This window comes from Photinus pyralis, unplaced genomic scaffold, assembly GCF_008802855.1.
Source record: "Photinus pyralis isolate 1611_PpyrPB1 unplaced genomic scaffold, Ppyr1.3 Ppyr1.4_LG8, whole genome shotgun sequence".
NCBI lineage: Eukaryota > Metazoa > Arthropoda > Insecta > Coleoptera > Lampyridae > Photinus > Photinus pyralis.
The window spans coordinates 19,205,108-19,230,933 of NW_022170819.1; positions in this window are offsets into that span (position 1 = coordinate 19,205,108).

Consider the following 25,826-nt stretch of genomic DNA (forward strand, 5'->3'; position numbering starts at 1 on the left):
ACCGTCATTATGTTAAGTTGTGAAAAATAATTTTTGCCGAGGTAGTCGGCGATACACCTACAATACATCTAATAATTTGTTTTTGAGATACAAAGATTTCCTTCAAATGAGAGCTTGAGCCCCAAAACATAATACCGTAGAGAAGGAGAGACTGAACTTTAGCAAAGTAAAACATTCGTATCGTATCAATAGAACAACATATTGAGCATAATTTCTTTCGCAGCTGAATGCAATAACTACTCCACTTCAAACGGTTATCCAATGTCACACCAAGGAACATTAGTTCTTTTTGTCGAGGAATGGATTTGTTTTTTGACCGAACGTACAATCACTTATCGAGTTTATTATCAAATACAATGAGATCTGTTATTATCACACCAATTAACCATATTTTGTACAACTGTGCCCGCTATAGATGATAATTCTGACAAATTTGAGGCTGAAACGATGCAGGATGTATCATCGGCGAATTGGTATGTAGATTGTATCTGGAGATTTACAAGTAGGTCATTGGAGTATAGTAGAAAGAGAAGTGGTCCCATTATTGATCCTTGTGGTACCCCTTGGTTTATGGTATGTGGTTTAGAATACGTTGTTTTTATTAGATTGCTATCATTATGATGATCGGTGATCACTTATTTTACACATTTTATTTCTAAAGTGACGAACTGTGTTTTCAACAAAATTAAAAGGGCTAAACACTTGGCGTAAACAAAGTTACACGCTCTTTTTACCGTCACGAACTAACAACAGCAGCCTCCCATTTACTTTGTCTTACGTATTTAAGGGAACACTAATTCCATCATAGTATAATTTCCTTACTCCAATATTTAATAATAATGCGCTAATTACAATGTACGCATTGGCGTTCATGTTATATATATGTATTTATCCTTTGTATTAATAATTTTTTGATGAACTCGTAAAGTGGGTAAAACACGGCTACGGCGGTAAATGTAACAAGAAAAATCACTGTAATTTTAAATAAATATTGCTTATAATAGTGGTGGGGAAAAATGCAGTGCAATTTGTTTCCACGAAATTTATCGTCGCAAATTGGGGGTTTCATATTACTACTACACCACCTTTTGTAGGGCCTGAGTCTTATTTGGCCCCTACTGACCAGAGTTGGACTGGATCAAGCATAGAGTGACCCAGTGACCCGGTGACCCAGTTAGTTTACTGACCCAGTGACCCGGTGACCCAGTTTGACCCGGTGACCCAGTTTGACCCGGTGACCCAGCTTGACCCGGTGACCCAGCTTGACCCGGCGACCCAGCTTGACCCGGTGACCCAGTTTGACCCGGTGACCCAGCTTGACCCGGTGACCCAGCTTGACCCAGTGACCCATCTTGACCCAGCTTTACTCAGTGACCCGTCTTGACCCGGTGGCCCAGTAATTAAATTATTGTTAGGTATCATCCAAAACAATTTCAAGTAACTTTTAATTTAAAAAAAACTTCCTCAATAATATTCGGCAACAAGCACGTAGCCCAATTTCATTCAAGAGAACTAATACCTAAAAAAATCAAATGCATTTGTTTATAGTTTGTAGTCAAGTAGTCAATGAAAGTATTTAGAGAAAAGATTTATTTGGATTAAGCTAACTAGTAGAAAAAAATTAAATGTGAATGAACACCTGTAAGCAAACTGGTAAGCCCTGAAGCAAAGAATAGTATATTGCATAATAAGTGTGCTAACAAGCCTATTTCGCACGAGTATTTTGCGACACGAGCGAGCGCAGCGAGCGAGTGTTGTAATAAAATCGAGTGCGTAATAGGCATTAGCACTCGAATTATGTACTATACTTTTTCTACGACTTGAATATAATTGATAAAAGATTGATAGATTACGATTGATTTGGTTCTAAATATTCGAACTTCGAACTAAAAATTAGAACTGTCAAGTGTCAAATGTCATGGTCTATTTAAAAGGAATACAAAATACAAGGTAACCTCACTTATATTCCATGAATGCACGCCAGCGAGCAAGAATTTTATAAATACTTTTTACTTAGATTGGAAGTGTATTGCAGGGTTTTTACATCCCTATTCCTTACTGCAATGCGAGTTTTATTTTAGCACCATAGATGCAATAGCCAATAGGATACAAGATACAAGTGTTGAAGTTGAAGATTACTACCTAACTAGCTCAGGTGGTGTTTGTGCTCTTTTTCATTACAGTTTTGAACGATTTCTATTGTTGCAGTTGACAATGTATTAGGTACCTAACTATCGATAATACTAAGGCCTTCAAAACGCTGCGTCTTTTAACGAGTTTTCCAGGGAAGGAAGCAGCGGACTACCCAGTGTTCTAAAGTGCATTATTCCGTGTTCCATGCAAGTCGTAATTGGCACCATCCATTAATTCTTGGAGTACTTATTGTAGTTTTCTAAAATACAAAATAGTAGTAACAGAGTTTGCTTAATTAACTAAACGCAGCTTCAAACCATTCTTGAGTAGCCCATTACGATTATGAAAAATAATTGGGCACGGCTAATAAATTACATACAGGCTCCATTCTCATACAAATGGCAATGTTTAAACAAATTATAGGTAATTCTGTTCAAAGTAGTTTACAAAATGTGAAACATAACCTACAACAACAAAATCTGACGTTATTTCATTCATTAGGCAGGGCTGACAACCTACTAAATTAACATTTCGCGTTTGACCTTTAACCTGTTACGTAATATATATATATATTAAGTAACAGTTCTAATTTTCATTATGCAACCGTATGATATAATGAACGATTTAGATGTGCAGTACAGGGTGACATTTTGGGTATGTTTACGACATAGGAGTAGAAAAATAACATTATTCTAATACAATTCGGGACATGGAAAGTTTTTTACGGCAGTATTAAAGCAAACATCACAGAAATGGCAGTTGTCAAGCAATCGAGTATTATTTTCAACAAACCAGCATTTCATTTATTTCATAATCTGTACACTTGAACCGAGGGCACTGACTTAACTGCGTTATTCGATCAAACTAGGTGACTGGGTCGAATTGGGTCCCCGGGTGAAATTGGGTCGCTGGGTCAAACTGGGTCACTGGGTCAAACTGGGTCACTGGGTCAAGTTGGGTCACTGGGTCAAACTGGGTCAACTGGGTCTAACTGAAAAGAGTATGACGTGACCCAGCGACCCAGTGACCCAGTTTAATTTAGTGACCCAGGTGACCCAGTTGACCCAGTGACCCAGTCCAACTCTGCTACTGACTCGCCGAGTTATATTGTAGTTGAAAAAAGATGGACCTTTCGTATGACATGACAGGCAAGAATTCTTTTTTCTATGTCTAAATCGTTTCTACAAAGTTTGCGAGATACCTGCCAGCGTTGGTTTTCATTACAGTGGCATGCATAAAGCACATTTGTTAGACCAAACGGCATGCAGTCCATGCCGTGGCATTCATTATTAACGAGCTCTAAGCGAGTTCATGACTTTCTGTTCGTCCGCCCGTCCGTCTGTGAGCAAGATAACTCCCGGTTTTGAATTTTCCAATTCTGTTTTCAGTATTTTGTTTATCATCACCCAAGAAGGAAGAACTGATTAAATGTTCAGTGACCCAGGAACTCGTTTGCTCATTTCTAAACGTAAGTTTTGTAATGCCAGTCACCGTCTCGCATCTCGATACAAATATTCATTTATTGCAAACTTCAAACAATTTGCACGATACCCACTTAATAATACACATATAACCGGTAAGAATAATAAATAACGAAGAGGTAATAATAAACGCTTTGAAATAGCGCGGAGCAATAACTTTTTCGGTCCCTTTTGTGCATAATGAAGATCGCTATAAAAGTCTTGTTTAGGGAAGTTGCGCAATCCGAAACCGTAGAATTCCGCTCGCTACTGTTGTTAAAACCTCATAAACAGAATGAAACCGTAATGAATTCGAAGTTACCAAAAGTTTACGAGTACAAATCATTGCTATTATTAGCAGAGATAAATGGGGCGGGGGCAGATATTTTTTTAGGCGATTTCGCCAAAACTAAAGTTCCGCATGATTTCGGGCCAGGAAACCCGCAGCGGCGATCTAAAAAAAGCGAATTATTATTGTAGTGGTGCAAGGCAGTTCGTGCAAATGGATTTGGCACGTGGTATCTGAAAAAAATGTGCTGTTTATCGAGAGCCTTCTCTGAATTTTTTCGAGCGCAAATGTCAATATTGTAGTTGGTGCTCTTATGTAAACACTCGCTTTCGCATCGATCAGGCGAAAATATCATTTTCCCATTCGCAAATAAAAATAAAACGCCCGACCGGCCTTATGCTAAACGTACACGTCACATGTCCTAACCCTGAGCGTTAACGCTGACCAGACGCCCGAGGAGAGCGCACAAATATTATGACAATTAAGGTTTTTTTTTGCCCATTTATCTTAACCTTTAATCCTTTTAAGACCAGACGTTCGTTCGCAGATTACTTTCAAGTAAGCTGCCACGAGCGAACCCTTAAGGGGGCTATTAATAAAAATTCCATCGCATTAATCGTTAAACGCTCACATTTGGCAAACTGTTTACTTTGGGTATAGGAAATGCCTTTCCGTATCATTCACCTCTGCATTTCTAATATTGATTCTCTTATACCAGTTTTGATTTCATATAGCTTGACTGCCTTTCAAAAAGTTCGAAGCATCGTTGAAAATCCAAACATTACTTTTCGGTAATGGTATAATATGGAAGCAATTGGTGTCATTTTACTTTTTAGCGGAATTTCACAACGCCAAAGTGCACTTTTATCCAACTGTTCTGTTCGTGTGTCTGTCTGGAACGCCGATATCTCGAAAACTAAGACGTGCAGAAACCCGCTTGGTTGGCAGCAGGTCTCCCCCCCCCCCTTCAGGTCGTCAACTAATTTCGTTCTTCTTCTTTCTTCCTGAACAGTTCTCTCGATTACTGCCTTCAACAAGGAGTGCTTTCTGAGTACATGTCCAATCCAGTTCATTTTTCTTATTTTTTTTATCTTTAACATACGCCTTTCCTCTCCTTATCTTATCAGTCCATTTGATGTTTATCATTCTTCTCCATATCCACTTTGCAAAAGCTTCCAACTTTTCCTGGTCTCTTTTCATTGTTCTCCACGTTTGACTACCGTACGTTAGAACACTCCATACAAAACATTTTACCAATCTTTTTCTTAGCTAAATTTCCATCTTACTGCATAAAATCCTCCTCATACTATTGAATTTGGCCATCGCTATCCTGGTTTTAATTTCCCTTTCGCTTTTCCAACCTTATCTCTATACCTAAATTCTTCCATCTTTCCACTTGCTCCATCCTCACGCCACCTACCATTACTGTTAGTCCTCCTGCACTCGACTTTCATACTTTTCTTTTGTTTTTCACTCTCAGCAAATTCAATCATGTGTCTGCAAATCGTTTACTTACAATCCTCTTCCCTCCGATGTTCATAATTACCACATTTTCTCTTTTTCCAACATATATGTCTTCTATACAGGGTCATTCTTGACGAGCGTCAGTTAGAAAGATAGACAATCTTTGAAAATGAAACTAAATTGATAAGTCTCTTAAGGGTTTTGGCATATGATGAATTGAACTCAAATATTTTGAAGATGGCGCCACTTCTGCAAATGCCGGAAGTAGCCATCAACTTTGTTATTTTAAATAGCGACCCCTATTTTTTCTACATTTTATGATTCTACGTCGAATTTGGAGTACAAAGATACCCCATAGTTGACCCTTTGCTCCAATGGCTTCGTCCATATTCAAGTTTTTATGTCAAAAATTGAATTTGCAGGGGTAATTAAAAAAATTTGTTATTCGAAAACGGTTGGAGATATTGCAAAACAGTTTTCACGATTTTATTAAGGAAAGATCGAATTTTCTTATGGTATGCGTAACCGTCTAAAAACGTGAGACAATGTCAATTTTTAAAAGCTCTAAATTTCTAAATTTTGCCTAACTCCATTTTTAAATGCCCCCCCCCCCCCATTTTTGTCTTCACTGTTGTTTTGCATTTTCCGAGACCTTTAATTTGATACAAAATGTCAAAAGCTGCTTCAAACGGTTTCCGAGATATTCCATGTTTTAATTTAATTTAATTACTTCTTGTAGCAAATTGATAAAAAAGTTAAGTCTCTTTGAATATCATTAAGCGATGCAGTTGGATTTACAGCAAAATAAGCCAGTACAGTTATTTCTTGTTCTTCAGAGTCAACCACAGACCGGAGGAGACTTTCTTTTTTGTATTTGTGCTTGAAACGTAGGTACCGTTATTCCTGAAATTTTTGTAGTAAGTAATTTGCAAATTGTCGCCTTTGTGGGGCGCGCCTTGTCAGGGTATCTTTTGGAAAAAAGACGGCAAGTCTTGGCCGCTATTTGCTTACATTCACCATGTATTAATATTAAATTCAAAAAATCTTCATTCGTGTAACCCAAACGAGCCATTGTTGACGAGAAATAAAAGTTCAAAACTGTTCAAGAAGCGAAAATTTGACGTTTAGACGTTATCATAATAAAAACAAAAGAATAAAATGAAGCGACTTCATTTTTCTATTAATTTGCAGCCTTTGACATTTTGTAATTAAAGGTCTCGGAAAAAGGAAAACAACAGTGAAGAAAAAAATCGAGGGTGCCTTTTGAAAAAATGGAGTTACGGATATTTAAAAATTTAAAAGTTGTAATCTTTGAAAAAGTGACGTAGTCCTACTCTTTGAGACGGTTTCGTATACCATAAGAAAATTCGATCTTTTCTTAAAAAAGCATTGAAAACTGTTTTGCAATATCTCTCACCGTTTTCGAATAATAAATTTTTTAAATTACCCTTGCAAATTCAATTGTTGACATAAAAACTTGAATATCGACGAAGCCCTTGGAGCAAAGGGGCAACTATGGGGTATCGTTGTACTCCAAATTCGACGAAGAATCCGGAAATGTAGAAAAATAGGAGGTCCTTATTTAAAATAACAAAGTTGATGGTTACTTCCGGTATTTGCGGAAGTGCCGCCATCTTGTAAATATTTTAATTCAATGCATCATGTGCCAAAAACCCTTAAGGGACTTATCAGTTTAGTTTCATTTTCAAAGGTTCTCCATATCTTTCTAACTGACGCCCGCTGTATATAAATTAAAGAAAGTTGGCGATAAACAGCATACCTGTCTAACTCTCCTCTTCCGGTATCCAACCAATCCGTCTTTTTACAAGCAATCCTTTTTGTTAGATATATATAGGGTGCCCATTATGTATGGAATACAGTATACAGGGTGTAGCACCTAAGATCCCTCGGATCATAACTCCTTTAGCATAAAAGATACCGAAAAAAGTCTTAGAGCAAAATTGTACACAATTACCGCCGGCATGTTTCTAAAATATTTTTGATCACCAGGGGCGTACAGTATTCCAGTGGTGTATCAAACTTGCATTTTTTTAATGGAACATCCTATATTTTATTACTGATTTGGAGAGTACTTGAAAAGTACTTATTTTTTTATGTTACATGTCATACCTTTTTTCGTCAAAATTTGACAGTTTTTCAGATTTCTTTCTGAGAGAAACTAAATCGCGCAGGCGGTTAATTTTTAGACTGAGGCATAGGTTAGACCTCTTCCACAATCAGATAATTTTTTTAGGTACTTGATCGAAAAAATAAAATTTCTGATTGGCTTTCGCTAAAGTCATATTTTCTAGAAATTTCAAATGGCACCTTCCTAAACAAATTATACCTCTGGATAGCCAAAACTACAAATTTTCTACTGATATAAACAAAACCACCTCCGTGAAGACAGCAACCAAAGATAGCAACCGTTTCTCCGAAGATGCCCGAATACCACAGAAATACAAAAAAATGTAGATTGCGTCAACCTTTACAAACAAGCAATGCGCGAATAGTTATCACTTTCTAGTTTGTGCAGAAAAATACTGCTATACATATCCAATAAACAAATGCAAAAATAATGTCTTGCAACCCCTTGCGTCACATAGAAATCCACCCCCAATGTGTTTATAATTCGAATACGGCAAAACGCGGGTAGTTATCACTTTCTAGTTTGTGCAGAAAAATACTACTATACATATGCAATAAACAGATGCATAAATAATTTCTTGCAACCCCTTGCGTCACATAGAAGTCCACCCCCAATGTGTTTATAAATCGAATACGGCAAAACGGGGGTAGTTATCACTTTCTAGTTTGTGCAGAAAAATACTACTATACATATGCAATAAATTATTTTTGCATCTTTTTATTGGACATGTACCTATAGCAGTATTTTTCTGCACAAACTAGAAAGTGATAACTACCCCCGTTTTGCCGTATTCGATTTATAAACACATTGGGGGTGGATTTCTATGTGACGCAAGGGGTTGCAAGGAATTATTTTTGCATCTATTTATTGGATATGTATAGCAGTATTTTTCTGCACAAACTAAAAAGTGATAACTACCCCCGTTTTGCCGTATTCGAATCATAAACACATTGGGGGTGGATTTCTATGTGACGCAAGGGGTTGCAAGAAATTATTTATGCATCTGTTTATTGCATATGTATAGTAGTATTTTTCTGCACAAACTAGAAAGTGATAACTACCCCCGTTTTGCCGTATTCGATTTATAAACACATTGGGGGTGGATTTCTATGTGGCTAAAGGGGTTGCAAGAAATTATTTTTGCATCTGTTTATTGGATATGTATAGCAGTATTTTTCTGCACAAACTAGAAAGTGATAACTACCCCCGTTTTGCCGTATTCGAATTATAAACACATTGGGGGTGGATTTCTATGTGACGCAAGGGGTTGCAAGAAATTATTTTTGCATCTGTTTATTGGATATGTATAGCAGTATTTTTCTGCACAAACTAGAAAGTGATAACTACCCGCGTTTTGCCGTATTCGATTTATAAACACATTGGGGGTGGATTTCTATGTGACGCAAGGGGTTGCAAGAAATTATTTTTGCATTTGTTTATTGGATATGTATAGCAGTATTTTTCTGCACAAACTAGAAAGTGATAACTACCCGCGTTTTGCCGTATTCGATTTATAAACACATTGGGGGTGGATTTCTATGTGACGCAAGGGGTTGCAAGAAATTATTTTTGCATTTGTTTATTGGATATGTAGAGCAGTATTTTTCTGCGCAAACTAGAAAGTGATAACTACCCGCGTTTTGTCGGTTTAATTTTATAAACACATTGGGGGTGGATTTCTATGTGACGCAAGGGGTTGCAAGAAATTATTTTTGCATTTGTTTATTGGATATGTATAGCAGTATTTTTCTGCATAAATTAGAAAGTGATAACTACTCGCGCATTGCTTGTTTGTAAAGGTGGACGCTATCTACATTTTTTTGTATTTCTGAGGTATTCGGGCATCTTCGGAGAAAAGGTCGCTATCTTTGGTTGCTGTCTTCACGAAGGTATATAATTGACGAATATGAGTCTTGAATTAGTATGTTGATTAATCGTACTAAATTGGTCAAAAGGAATAAAATATTTAGGCACTCGTTGTTGCATCAAGTTCTGCGCTCTCAAAATAGTCATCCTCGAGGGATTATTGTAAGGGCATTTAATTTTTCCGAAAAAATCGACACGTTGCTAAGTAATATTCTCGAATGTGTCGTCGTAAATAACAGACGTGTGCGTGTGCGCTCCGCTAACAATAAGTACGAGTTTCTGTGGAATTTCCAGTTTAATTCGAATTTAAGTGTGTTATCTGGTATACGTAAATAAGTGAAAATGCCGTTTACAAAAAATCAGATTGATGACATCCATGAGATCCTGTCTACAAAAATTAAGGAGCTTTTTAAGAGTGAAGATTTTCTTAACGCCATTTCCATGAGCGTAGCCGACATCGTGCTTCAAAATTCCAAAAAGGAGATGGAAGAGCTCCACAAGAAAGTAGATTGTTTGGAAAGTGAAAATAAGTGTCTCAAGAAGGAAATTTGTGATTTGAAGAAAGAGATTGACTCTCAAGAGCAATATAGCCGCAGGCGATGCCTTCGTATTTTCGGAGTGAAAGAAGATGAAGCCGACAGTCCCGAAGAACTGGTGCTTCATGTCATTAACAGTAAATTAAAAATTAAGTTAACATCAGAACAAATTGAGCGTGTTCATAGGATCGGGCGCAAGGTGGCATCTAATAATAAACCGAGGCCAATCATCATCCTGTTTCACAATTATAAGAAAAGGCAGGAAGTATTTTCGGCCAAGAGATTACTGAAAAACACTGGTATAACCATCCGTGAAGATCTCACAAAAAGTAGATTGCAACTATTACAAGCAGCTATGCAGAAGTACAGTGTGCAGAATACGTGGACGTACGATGGCAGAATATTTGTCAAAAATAAGCGGAAGGTTGCGCTCATAAATTCATTAGAAGAGTTGTAATTAAAGTTGGATTTGTAATCGAAATAAAATGTAGTGATGTAGTTCAGTGAAAAAGGATTATTTTATGTGGTTCCTACAATATGCAATTTTCAACGATAACATTAAGTATGATATCAACGTGTTCAATAACTCTTCCTGGACTGTAATCACTTACTATTTCGTTCAGATAAGATGTATTAAATTGTAAACAATTTCTTCCGAAAGGTCGCTATCACTTGCTACTCCATTTCATGTTTTATTTTTCTTAATGTAGTAATATCTTTAATTTAGTAGACACGTGTTTTTGTCCCTTATTACCGAAATTGGTGTTTTCCTTTTTTTTAAAATTATTATTCATGCAAAAGTTATTATGTATCTCCTTTATTATGATTAAATGTACTTAATTTTCAATTTCAGTGTATTTCGAGCTCAATCCACATTACATAGTGAGTATCTTTGGAGGCTGATGCGGAGTGCACATACGTGCTTGGCAACTGTCTTATTTTTTTTACCTGTACTTTGCCGTTTGTTGTTTGCGATACCTGCAGCTGCGTTAGGAACTATTCTCTTTAGTAAGTTATCAAGATTATCAAGTGGACTTGTCCAGATTTATAAGTTTTATAAAATTTATTTAAGTTATAATTTACATATCGTTAGTTTTAGTTGATTGGGTATCTTACCAAACTTATTGGAATTCATTGATTATTTTTAAATGAAAATTGCCCATGTCAACGTTCGATCATTGGTTAATAAGTTTCATAATTTTGCAGATCTCGTGATAAATGGTAGTTTCGATGTTGTTATGGTGTCGGAGACTTGGCTTGGCAGTGATGTTAATGATGATCAAATCAGTATTCTTGGGTACATTCTGTTCCGTAGAGATAGAGATGGCCGTGGCGGTGGGGTAGCTATATACATCAAGAGATGTTTTAACTATGCTGTACTGTGCTCTTCATGTAGAATAGAGCAAATATGGGTAGGTTTGATGATTAATGATAAAACACTAGCACTCGGTTGTCTGTACAGACCGCCACATTGTAATCCCTACTATTTTATAGATGAGTTTGAGGAAACTTTGACAAGTTTTATAGTAAGCCATGAATATGTCGTATGCCTGGGAGACTTCAATTTAAACCTGTTAATGCATAATAACCCCGAGGTGACATACTTTAACACTACATTGCAAAATGTGGGATTTTATCAATTGGTTAATTCTCCTACCCGTGTTACGCATACAACTAGCAGCATTCTCGACCTTTTGATTATTAATGATCATGATCTTGTTTCAACATGCGACATAGTCCCCGTTAGTAACTTGGCTGATCACGACGTAGTCATTGCTACCTTAAATTTAAATTTAAAAAAACCAGTGCCACAGCGCCCTGTATTGTATCGGGATTACAACCAACTGGATACTCACAAATTTGACCAAGATCTTTATTCGCTGCCATTTCACGATATAGTAAATATACATGGTGTAAATGATAAACTAAACTATTTTAATAATCTTCTATGTCATCTGTTTAGCGTACACGTTCCCTTTAAAACTAAAGTCTTCGTTAAGAAGCTATCGCCATGGCTTTCCGAGAACACCAAATATTTAATGAAGCTAAGAGATAATGCTCTCCGTAAAAGTAGGAAGTCGGAAAATCCACAACACTGGCAATATTATAAATCTATCCGGAATATTATACAAATCTTGTGGTTCAAAATGATAAAAAAGCCTATTTCAACTATTGCGCAAGCAAATACAATCAGTGGCGTCAATTTTATGGTAGCGGATTGATTCGTAAGAATAATATTGAAATCCCGTCACATATGCAAAACGCCGAGCAAATAAATTCGTTCTTTATTAATCTTATAATAAAACCAAACTTGATGCTGGTAGGGCTGATTTCGTGTTTACAACCGTCACTTGCGAACAAATACATAAAATTATTTCAAACATAAAAACAAATGCCTCTGGAGTGGATAACCTTAACATAAAATTAATTAAGCTATGTTGCCCTTTTATTATTCCATACATTACCCATCTGGTAAACACTGCCATCTTAGAGTGTGACTTTCCATCCCTATGGAAAATAGCAATAGTAAAACCTATTCCAAAGACTGCAAAGCCAGAAAGTTACTCTGATCTTAGACCCATCAGCATACTACCGGTACTATCTAAGGTCCTGGAAAGGTGCATGGAAGGTCAAATTCGCGATTTTGTTACTCAACATAATGTTTTACCTGAAATGCAGTCCGGATTCAGGCCGAATCATAGTTGTTGTACGGCCTTATCGCAGGTAATTGATGATATTCTTTGTGCATTGGATGGTGGCATGTGTGTAGTTTTAGTGCTACTAGATTATAGTAAGGCGTTCGATACAATTCATCATAATCTGTTAGTGGCAATACTAAGGCATATAGGTTTTGCAAACTGTGCGTTAGACCTCATGAGGAGCTACTTAATGGATAGATCTCAATTAGTAACATTAAATGGTACGTTTTCGAATTCAACACCTATTTGCTCGGGAGTTCCCCAAGGATCAATATTGGGACCATTACTGTACACACTGTATACTAGCCAACTGCATAAGGTATTAAAAACGTGCAGCTATCATCTGTATGCCGATGATACACAACTTTATTATTCGTTTTGCAGACCTGACGTAACGGAAGCATTTAAAAAAATAAATGAAGATCTAAATTTACTATATGCTAATTCGAAAAATCATAATTTGCTTATTAATCCCAAAAAATCCATATCTATGATATTTAGTGTTGGTGCACTGGTGCACGATAATAGTCTGCAATTAAATATTGATAACGTTTCGATTCCTATACGTAATATTGCAAATAATTTAGGATTGTGCATAAGTAACGATCTACGTTTCCGCGAGCATATTAACAACTGTGTTCGGAAAGCGTATGGCAATTTGAAATCTTTGTATCCCCATAGATCTTACCTTTCCGTTAATACTAAAAAAATGCTTTGTGATTCGCTCGTACTTTCACATTTTAATTATTGCGACACGGTATATGGACCATGCATTGATTCAGTATCTGCCAGACGTATACAAACGGTACAGAATGATTGTGTAAGATTTATCTTAGGTCTTCGTCGTCGCAGCCATGTCTCTAATAAATTAAAAGAATTGTTGTGGTTAAATATGACACAGAGGCGGAAACTACACTCCCTATGTATGTACCACGCGTTAATCATCACTGGTCTTCCAAAATACCTAAATAGAAAGATCCGATACCGTACTGTTAATATTCGTGGTAAGGGGCTATTATCAATGCCGCTCTTCAAATACAAATCTAAGAAATTGTATCTTAGAACATTTTCGTATAACATTGTTGTACTCTATAATACCCTCCTGCCCGAAATGAAACATCTTTCTAGTAAACACTTCAAAAATCGAATACGATCACTAATGCTCGAGTGTTGACAAGTCCCAAGAATGTGTATGTAAGAAGGGGTCTGAACATGGGTCGCTTATTATCTCGATATTTGATGATTACATGTCCATCGCATATAGTTCCTTGCGCAGACATATTTGAGGTTAAGTGGTAGAGCGGAGAAGAGCAATTGCTCTTTACCGAACTTCGCCTTTGAGAATAGCACAGTAGCAAATTTCAAGCACGTGTGTACACATCCACAATAGCCAAAGGAGCATTAATATTTATCTAATGTACCACACCGCAAAAAAAATGTGCTAAACTCAATAAAGCAATATATTATTATTATTATTATTATTATTATATTTTAACAAGAAGCGTGAGTGCTGGTGGTAACAAAAATCCGAGCCGAAGACGAGGATTTTTGCACCTGCGCGAATTTTTTCGATTTTTTTCACAGGAAAAATTAGATGGCCGAATGGTATTTGACAAGACTATTTCATAATCAGAAAAATTAATGAAAAATTTTGATGGCGAACTGCACAGAATATCAAAAATCGTTTTAGAAACGATGGATTTTATAGGGCTAAATTATTCAAATATACGAAAATTGTGATTATTTGAAAGGGAGAAGGGATAGCTTTCACATCAGAGATAAGTTTGTGTCAAAGTAATAAGAAAAACTAAACTAAATTAGCTGCACGTAGAACTAGACGTATGTAGATAATGCAGAAATGAGTACAGGACCGATGGTGGGAAGGAATACGTAATTTTCAGGTTAAAAATAAAATAAATGTAGGTACAGATTACATTTGAAAACGTTATCGAACGACTGTACAACACCCACACAGTGCCAATCCTCTCGATGAAAAATTTATGGATGCACGACCCTTTAAAATGTTAAAATCCAACCTGGATGGACAAACCGTTCATGGCGTAACAGCGCCTATCAAACTTTCGAAAATTGTTTGTAACTAGTTGGGAATTACCAAGCCGGCCATCGCTAAAGGCGCTCCTTTGCATATTGTACGATGTTTAATCATTTATGAGAAATGCAATCATTACTTGGGGACACTTAACTGTCCTTACTAATTTATTCAGTACGTAAACGTGTTTTTGTTTCATATACCGCAAGGAAACGACCAAAATTAAAATACGTTTTAAATTTGTAAAACTTTCTAGGTAGACGCCATTACTATTTAATGAGTTTGATTTGTTACCGAGAAATTCATGCTTTTTTCTTACAATAGTAAATATTTTACTATACTCTTCGAACAGTAAACAGTAAGTATCTGGAATGAATTGAAGAAAATATTGGAACAATTCAAGCATTTTTGGCCTCTCGACCACCGAATGCTACTTGTGCAATTTATTATTTGGTTTGATTGTCAACCTGGTGGTGCATAGGTACGCAAAAACAAAGATGTTCCCAGTTCAAAATTTGCTTGAATGAGACGGGAGCCTTACAAAACGATCCATCCTTTCTCGATCGTATCCCATACAATTTATTGTAGGTCTAGGACAGATATCTTATAAAGAATAAAATTAAAAGCGACTGTCGCAGTGCATCTCCGTTTCCTTCAATGTCCGCAGTCGAATTCTCCTGGACTGTAAGACGCAAGCAATAAAAGTGCCCGTCGGAGACCCCTATCAAGACCAAATAAACTTAAGAGAGACAATTTATTAACGTAATTTGTTTGTGTTAAGCGTTTAGTATCAGTGGAATGCGCCAACCCGAAAATAATTCCCGAAAAACGCTTTATGACCTACGCATCCGGCAGACATCTTAGGACGTTACAAAAACACGTATTAAATTACGGAAACCAGAACTTGTGAATAATATAATACTTAATCATAAATTATCTTGGCCAAAATATCTCTCGCAATTTAGAGAGTGACGTAAAGTAGACGAAAAAAGGTCGATCTCCCTTTTTCTCTTTGTACTTGTTGAGTTGGAGCTCACCAGTAAATCCAAATCTCCTACGATTTCTGACATATTTTTATGATAAGTTATTTAGGAAAACTTGATAAATATTTCTCACATTGAATGAAGTATTCAGTATGATTCGTGTGTATTAACAACGCTATGAGAATAGAAATAAGAAGGATAACATTTTCTATATATCAGGATTGTTGAAGACAACTTTTTCAATATGAAAAGGGAGATTGTTCTTGAAATCCCGCCTGATATTTAGGACCGATGTTCTTTTACTAAATATAAAAGCACTTTCGTTTCTTCTCAATATAAACTTCTCTATCATTACATGGATATAATATACACTCATCCATCAGTGTTCTCTAAGTTTTTGTTGTTTTAATACGTTGTGGCCAATGTCAAGTCGTCCATTTACGTTGTGACGACAATTGAACTTATGCTCATTTTGTTTGTTCCCTTACTCGGCAGAATTAATTAAGGCACCAAGAAATGCTAATAATACAGCATCGGGGTCATTTAATTTTAGAGGCTGTCGCCTTAACCCTTGCAAAAGTGTGAAAAAAATGCAAAGAGCGAAAAAATAAATCTAAAACCATTGACTGCAAAGAATAATCTGATTCCGAATCAAATATTAGTAGTTTTCGAATTAGTCTCATCTAGAGAGCAAATGCCCATATATTTAAAGTTTGCAAAACAGTAGTTCCGTTATTTCGGATTACATTACTATCGTAGGCGATATAAATCACAAAATTACTATAATCGACGTAGAATAGTAGAACGGAAATTGTAATGAGCGCCAAAACTAGAAGCTAACTCTATATATTCGGAGGACTTTGATGACTTTCAAACAACAATTCAAACTCCTTGAGGGTAATTGTAAGGAAATTAACATACAGAAGTCAAAATCGTATAAACGTTGCGCTAATAAAAGGAGGGTGAAGTACTTTCGCGACGCTTTCCCATTTGACGCAAAGTCATTAAATTCTGATAAGATATAAACATGTAAACACAAAAAGAAGCTTGATTGCTATTTGCATAATAGAAGATGGTCGTGTCATATGCATATCAAAACAGTGATGAATAGAAGTTGTAGAGACAATAATAGAGAGAGCTTAGCAAAACTCCCGTAAGGCCGAGTCGTAAAGAGCTTTGAGTGCTTTTACTAACAACCGCACTTCATTAATTGTTGCGAAATTATTCATATCTGTAATCTGTGAGCTGATGGTATCTATGTTTACCCAACGCCACCGAACACACAACCTCGTTGCTTGTTGCCTTTCTATTCAAAGGATAACACTATTAAAACACACAAAGCGGGCAAAAATATGCGAAGCCTTGCAGCGTAAGCAGCAATTACGCCAGGATAAACAATATTTTCGGATTTATATTACTTAAATTTAGCGAACAAATCAGAGCTTTAATTGATATAACACCACAGAGGAGATTAAAATTTAAAACTTTCGTCCGGCGTTCTATTAAGCCAATAGAAACAATAGGCGATGTAATGGGGAATGAAGAAAATAAATCGACCTACATGACAAGAGAAATGTATTCCAAGATATGGACCGTTTTTGCTTCATGATACAATACGCGCTTGGGGTTCGGGAAAAGTTATTGAAACCATTCGTCAAATTCACAGATTTCGACAAAAAGAGAACGTCGGCGGAGGCTGGTGTGTAATGGAAGTAATCGATTGGTCACTCTGTGTCTGAACAGCTACAATGTAAGATACCAATACGATAATTTTGAGTACGCCCCGTGAAAGAGTTAGGGGTCTTTTGGTGTATTCACGTTCTTGTTTTTTTGCCTTTTCATCTCATTTTGTCTGTGATACCCCTTTCTTAGTATTTCTTTTTATTTATAATAATAATTTATTCGCACGTTATTCTTCAAGTAAGACAATATTAAAACAAACAAAATAAACATAAAGCATACCTAACATAAGAATAATAAGAAATATAAATATAGATAAAATAGTATATTAAAGGTCGATTGGTTATATTGGTATAAATAAACAAGCATAAAGGACTTTTGCTTCTGGACCTTGTAAAATGTTCCTGTATTACGTTTCCTATGCATTTCATGTCAAATTGCTTGCACTTCAACCACTGTACTTACGGTTTGTATTTTATCGAATGCAAGTTATGTTGCGTTAGATGCATTGGGGTAAAATATAACCCTCCATTTTGTGGATGAAGTGCTCCATATTTATTTTTGAGTTGGATATGGTAAAATTAAAATTGAAATTGAGACTGAAAATTTTTTATGTCTAAAGGCGATCGATATTGACGTACCACGTCATCATCGGCCTGATAATGACGTGGTACGTCGAAATCAATCGCCTTTAGAAATAAAAAATTTTGAGTCTCAATTTTCAATTTCAATTTTAATTTTTTCTATACCTAACCCTCCACTTTTTTTGCGAAAATACACGTTTTAAAGCCCCAGCAATTCGAATCAAACAAAATTTCGATGATGTCGTTCTGTCTAGTCTTCACCCTCATTTGCAATTAACGGTTGAACTGATTGGAATCAAATTTGGGACACTTATTCTTAGGCATAAAAGATTATTTACAGTATAATATTAGTCATTCTTATTGAAAAGGTAATAATTTTTAAAGGGTCTACAGTAAACCCCCTAACTGCGCCTACAAAAGTTGCCCCACATGATTTTGATATATCGAAATGTTTAAGTAAATTCGGTTTTCTATAACCCGCATTTTCACTGAGAAAAATCATTAAAAATTTTGGTTTCTTTAATTACTTATTTGTATTTCAAACGTCTAGAAGTGCCCCCTTATATTACCGCGACTACAAAGGTTTTCACTTGTGATTTGGGAATTACTTATTTATACGTAACCCTCATTATCATTGAGAACGGGTAAAACCTTTGTATATCATCAAATATTGTTGTGTCTTTCATTTATTCTGATTAAAGTGTCTACAAGCAACCCTCTAACTGCGTCTACAAAAGTTACCTCTTGTGATTTGGGAATTGTAATATTTTAAGAAAATTCGGTTTTACTAATGACGCTCAATCATTTTCATTGAGAAGGGTATAACTTTTGTAGATCGCCAAACATTTATGTTTCATTAATTATATAATTACGTTTAAAGTGTCTACAGGTAACTTTCTAATTGCTCTTCCAAATGTTACACCTTGTATGTAATCGGTTTTATTTGTAACCCTCAATTACATTGAAATGGGCATAACCTTTGTAGAGCATCCAATTTTCCTTGATTGATTGTTATACATCGGAACAGTCTCAAACATTCCACACACACACATTTAAAAAGTGCTCATCTTTAAATCCTATAAGATCTCCTCTTTCTTTCAGTATTTTTATCGCGTTTAAAAAAAAATTAAGTGGGCTATTACGGGCGGTTTACGGCCGTTCGTTTGTCCGTCGGTGTGAGGGTGGAGATCTCGGCACTGAATACTTAGTCGTAATTTTCAATTAGTCACCAATTTCGTCGGGGAAAAACTTGATGATGCACAGGAACTAGATCTTGTAGTCTTCATTTAGATAGATATTTATTTACGACAAAATTTGCAATACACGTCCCATTATTCTGTTCTTTCTGATAACCTGTTCTTCCTCTCCTCCCCTCAACCAATATTTCTCTCCTGATTTTCCCTGATTTTCTACCTCTCCATTTTTTTATCAGGTGATCAATAGGTATATTCTTTTTTGCCTCCGCATAACCTATATTTCCTTCTTTTCCCCTCGCTTCCACAACCCTTGCAATTATTTTAACGTTTTTCTTACCCTTTGTTAGATACTTTGGCAGCCCCTTCGTTATCAGCTCCTTGTACCGGGAATATCCCGTCCGGTCCTGCACTCTTAAATGAGCCGAACGTGGCCCGTCCATCTCAGAGCCTCACCCGCGGTAGACCTATATCTGTTGCATGGAAGCCTCAGTGATTTTTCAAAAGCATCTTACGAAGTTTTTGAACTTCAGGGACACCCTCCATGTTACCATAGAAGGTCATCCTCCCTTATCTTCTATTCCCTGTTCTGTCATATAAATCTCCATACATTTCCATTATATATACAGAGTGGCCCAACGAGAAGTATACAGAGGGCTTTTAGGGTATTAAATTTAGAAATTTCGAAAAATCCTCGAACACGTCAATTTTGTATTCGAAGGGGACAACTTTTGGAATACAAATCACGAACCCAAGTCTTCACCCCTCTACGTAGGGAGCTTAACCCCTAAAATTTTAAATGGAATCCTATGGCAAATGGCACATTATTTGAAAGTCAATTTAATCGTGATTACTAATCTGCTTTGCTTTTTAAATTCTATTGATTCGTTTCGGAGATATTCGCATTTGAATTGGTTTTTTCTAAAAAAAACTAAAACAAATGCGATGTAAGTCACCTTGTATTAAAAAAGGTTTAAATTGTGCAAAAAATAACAAATAACTTTAAACACACAACATTTATTTCAATAAATGCTCGAATTGCCTTCCGCCTGCTTCCACGCAATAATAAAGGTTTGCTTCAAAACGCTGCCGTACATGTTGCAAGATTTCAGGGGTAATCGGTCGAAATTGTTGAGTTATAGCATAGTGTATTCTATTCTTACACTATGGTTATACGTGCTCGCAACCCTTGTAATGTTCCGGGCGGAGTAGCATAAACTTTATTCTTTAAATATCCCCACAAGAAGTAATCTAAAGGACTTAAATCAGGGGAAAAAAACCATTTCAAATGCGAATATCTCCGAAACGAATCAATAGAATTTAAAAAGCAAAGCAGATTAGTAATCACGATTAAATTGGCTTTTAAATAATGTGCCATTTGCCATAGGATTCCATTTAAAATTTTAGGTGTTAAGCTCCCTACGTAGAGGGGTGAAGACTTGGGTTCGTGATTTGTATTCCAAAAGTTGTCCCCCTCGAATACAAAATTGACGTGTTCGAGGATTTTTCGAAATTTCTAAATTTAATACCCTAAAAGCCCTTTGTATACTTCTCGTTGGGCCACTCTGTATATTTAAAAGAAGCTGATGAAGCAATTCAAATAGAGCGTAACTGTGACATCCAGATGAAGGGGTTCGAAATCGATGTTAATTGAGTGTGACAAGAAAATAAACCTTACGGTATCTTACCAGGGAAATAAAATCTCCATTAGAAAGTCTATGAACGCTTTAAAACCAGGTGTCAAATTCTTGACAGAATAGCTTCCTAGCTGAAACCAAAAATTGCCAACATATGTACGCACTTACAGACGGGAAAAATTTATTCTTTAAAAGTTGCTTAAAATGATCTAAAACGTCAACATTTGAAGAAATTTCGCATTGTACCTAGCTCATGCTATGAAGAGAAAACCGTCAATTCGTGGAATTGTATGCAACCAATATTACACGATTTCAGGATACGTCAAACATTTCTTGAACTGTTATCGAACATACCATTCCAATTTATTCGTTGTGAAAAATCGTAATTTGACACTAATAAAAAATACACACTAATGGGCAACTTAAATTTGACATTAAGCGACCATTTTTATAGCATAGATTATTTCAAACAAATTCGCGTAGAGTTGATTACCTGTTTTCATCTATTCCCCATGATTGACCTGTTTTTTTAAAGGTTACATATGCCGAAAGTATACATTTAAAAAAAATTCTCTGTATATATAGGAATGGAAGTTACTGCAAATCTGACATAATAAGCTAGAAAGAAACCCAATAAGCATTACACAAGTGTGAAATAAAATACACAACAAGCTAAAGGTGCTGATGCCATTCATGCGTCTTTTGAGTAGGCTAGTATCCACGACACATTTAATCGATACTGTCAGTGTAATATCGATAAAGTTATGTCTCTCTGACACTCATATAATGCTTATTGGGTTTCTTTCTAGCTTAAGTAAAAAACACAATACCTACTTATTTGTTTCCATGCCGGTATATCCAAAATTTGAACAAAATTAGTCGACCCATTAACTTCAAAAATTACTAACATAGATACATATATACGCAGCGCGAGCTAGGAGGCTAAAAATTGGATTAATGGGACAAAATTCATTGAAAATAAAATATTTATTTTTTAGGTACAGGATATATAAAAAAAATTAAATAAAACATAAAAGTTCGTCCATCTAAAATATTTTCCATACCATATAAAATAAAGATATTTTCCATACCATACAAAATATATTTTCCTGATTTCAAAATTTAAAAAAATAATTAAATAAAACGTCGTTTCCCTAAAAAGCAAATTTTATTTTTTCAAGTAAGTATTTTTTGCGCATGCATTTTGTTAGCTTTTATTAAAAGGACCTACCATCTAAATTTGGTTAAAATTGTTCCATAAATAAGAAAGTTGCATTTCTGCGCATGCGCAACACGATTTTTGCGCATGAATTTTGTTTGCTTTTATTAAAGGGACTTACCATAGAAATTTCGTTTAAATTGCTTCAGAAACAAAATCGTTGCGTTTTGCACATATTATGCAACACAATTTTTTGACTTTGACAATTTTTTTCTCCGTTTTTTGATAATATAACCCGGCCCAATTTTTTGTAGGTTGTACACAGAAAAATAAGGTCTTCCAAATAATAGAATAAAAATTTTAGGTTGCTATTTGAAAAAAAAAAGTTCGATGCCGTTACGGCGCTCCAAAATTTTTTTTCAAAAATTCGGCCCGTTATTTTTCTGTTCGGTATGCCTAAAACATATATACAAAATTTCAACAAAATCCGTCGAGCCGTTTTCTCAGAAAATTGCCAACAAACGTACGTACGTAACGTACGTACGTACGTACATACAGACGGAAAAAAATTTTATTCTTTAAAAGTTGCTTAAAATGGTCTAAAACGTCGACATTTGATGAAATTTTGAAATGTTCAAAAAACGGCTATCGCAATAGCTACCTAGCACATGCTAGGAAGCTAAAAATTATCTGTCATTGCCAAAGCTGCAATAATACTTGCATTTCTGCAGTGTACTGAGGGTTTTTCATTGCATCAAAGGTAAGAAATGTTGTTGGACTACCTGTGACCTTAATTGTTACCTGGCGATTCTTGTTCCATCACCAAAATCACTAATACAGTTTTCAGTCGCAAACGTCATGGTTTCCAAGATGTTAACGAAACGAATTTTACAAAGAAAAACCTGGTTTCGTATCCCACGTTCTGATGTATCCTTCTAGCCTGCTACTAAAAAATCCAAATAAAGAACTGAGGTAATGGCAAAGTTCGCGTATGTCTTGTAGTAATTGGCAGGTAGACAAGTTAAGCAATACAAAACCGTATTAAAGCTTATCAATGTTACAAAACCGTGTCGTGGTTGACAAGGCCTGGAATGTCACCAGAAGTAAAACATAACGTTCTACATAAAGTAAATTACGATCGACAATGAATCGCGAACAATTAGTTTCACTATAAACGCTGCAATTTCCCTGAAAGGTTTATTTTCATCATTAACTAATCAGTACGGATTAGATTTGGAATATATCCCTTGGGCCGAGAAAAAAACTACGCGAACAAATTATCGTATATTTCTTTTTATTGTTTCCATTTTAAATTTATTATTCCATCAAACGAGAGTCGCTCCCCATTTTTCGCAACGGAAGATTAATTGTCGTTAATTGCATTTGCCTTTTTGCCAACTGCACGAAAAATTTATATTATCTACAGTGATTCGTTTAAAATCGAGCAATAGTCAACATTGATGCAATTCCGTTAAATGAGAAACGATTTTTGTCAGTAACATCGAGGCCATTTTTGTTAAACGGAAAACCACCATGATTCAGCTGGATTCGTTTTGAGAAAAATCTATTCAACTTCCTTCCCGTGAATTAAATTGTGAATTTTTGATTATGAAAAATTGTCACTTTCTTAGACAGTTGTCAAAAATCGCAACACTATGTTCTTGAAAGGTTTTATCGAAGGGAAAGACTCCCAGTGAAATTTTTCAAAGTTGATATAGAAGTGGTATCTCCACATAGAATATACCTAGAAGAAATAAAAATGCAATTACATTTATCATTTATTGCGATATTGCATAAGATAATAACATTTTTCCTGCAAATAAGGTATGCGGTGCTGCAGAACAATAGATATTGGCGTCTGCAATAAATATTTACCTGAAATTAAAATATACGAATGCCAGACGGTATGAAAATGCATGAAGGCGTAGTGAATATAAAAATTCCAATAGTGCAATACGACCTGCCCTAGATATGTCAATCGAAACTGTCGAATAAACCTGTTTGCTTGTGATTCAAATCGGTAAGTGTACGTAATATCGAAAAGTCAATTCAATGGAGTCTTGTTTACCGCCTTGACCTAAACGTTTATGTTTGCTTGTTTACTTGGGCATTACTGGTCAATATTTAATGATTTCAGCGTGCATGTACATTTGTGCATTTCCCGACGTGATACATTATGGCCTTGTTAAATCATGCCCCACATCAACACCGTTTACACATTCAATGCTCCCATATGCCCCATAATACTTGAAGCGAAGAGAATTATTATGTTGGAGACAGTGGAGACAGATAGTATGATAAGCGCATACGTTGCATTGTTACACAAAAATATGGAGTAATTACTAACGCCTGATGACGCGGTACGCTTTACTAATTTGTTTAATGAACGCAAATCAGGAATAATCGGTCTTCACGTCATGTAAGATATTTATTAATATAAATTGTGCATAGATGCCATACATCGATACATACCTACTATAGAAATGCTTCCACGTGGTAAAAAAAATGTCACTGGGACAATGTTTTGTGGGCCTAACTGCTTCAACTACTCGTGATATACTGTAGGGTAATATCAAAAAGTGTGGTCTGCTGTGTTTCGTAAACTAATTAAGTTAGGTCAAGGATTACATAACAATAACAGTGTTTTGTTTGAAGATATAAGATCGAAAGAATATTTTAATAAATATAAATCTATTTACACCTTTGAAGAGGAGACTAAGTTGCAATGAAATGCTTATTATTTGTATTGTTCCTTTATAGGCGACTTAATTTTCCCATTTTAATGCTGTTATATCCGAAATATAACTAAAAGTTCCCTCCCTGTGCTTGAATTTTCGTTACTATTTGGTAAATTTGAGTATGACTATTTTTGGGTAGCCAAAGGTACTATACTTAAACTTTCGTTTCTACTGTGAACGCAGTACAAATTCATATCTTTTTCTTTGATACATATTCTCCTTCTAGTATCGTGCTTTCCCCCAAAATTATATTTTTACCCTTTCTCATATGATAATGTAGGGTTTTGATGTTTCCTAAGAATAGTTTCAGATTTTTTTTGTAATTTCGGAAATTTAGACCCCAAAACCCAAAACTGCACCTCTATATACAGGGTGGCGACTTGCGTAACGCATCATAGGGATTTCAATGTAAAATTCATAACATGCGATTATTGGCTCCCCAAATTAGTTTAGAACAAAAATGTATTAAAGTTTTTTGTAGAAAAAATTTTTTTACGCCCATCAACCGTATTAGTTTTCAATTTTTTTCATATAAAGACGGAAAATTGGAAAAATAAAACCCGCATCTTTTTCAATAATCTGCGATGCCATGCATGAAAGTTGCAAAGGAAGGATATGGACCAATATTGTGGAAAGTTCCATTCAATCCGAAATCTGCACACATGCACTACAGTGGGAAATGTTGCAAATGTTGTTTTGCAACAAGTGAATATCGCAGTAAAGGACCTAGCCACGACAACGATGGAAAATCCTTCACAAATTAGAGGATGCGTTTTGGGAAACGTTCTGACTGCGGTAAAAGGAATCCTCCCAAGCTAAAATGTTATGCGGAGAAACTATTCAGAGAGTGATAATAAAGACATAAAAAGCACCAGCAAATCCAAAAACTCGCGAGCCAATTCAGATTCCACAAGAGTACTCGCTATACGAGTACAGCCCCACCAATTTTGAGAATTTTTACTAGCGGATTCTGGAAGAGTTCAGAATATTGATATTTGGTCGACAATACCATTCAGCCTGGAGTGCAAGTATGAAAGAATTATTTGTAGACGGCACTGTCATATTGTGTCCACTACTTTTCGCGTAAATATTTGTCATTCTGGTAAGAAAAGATACGCACGAGGATAAGGGCTCAGTTTTTCCGGTGCTGTACTGTTTGCTACCCGATAAAAATACAGAGACATATCTTAAATTGTTCACAATGAT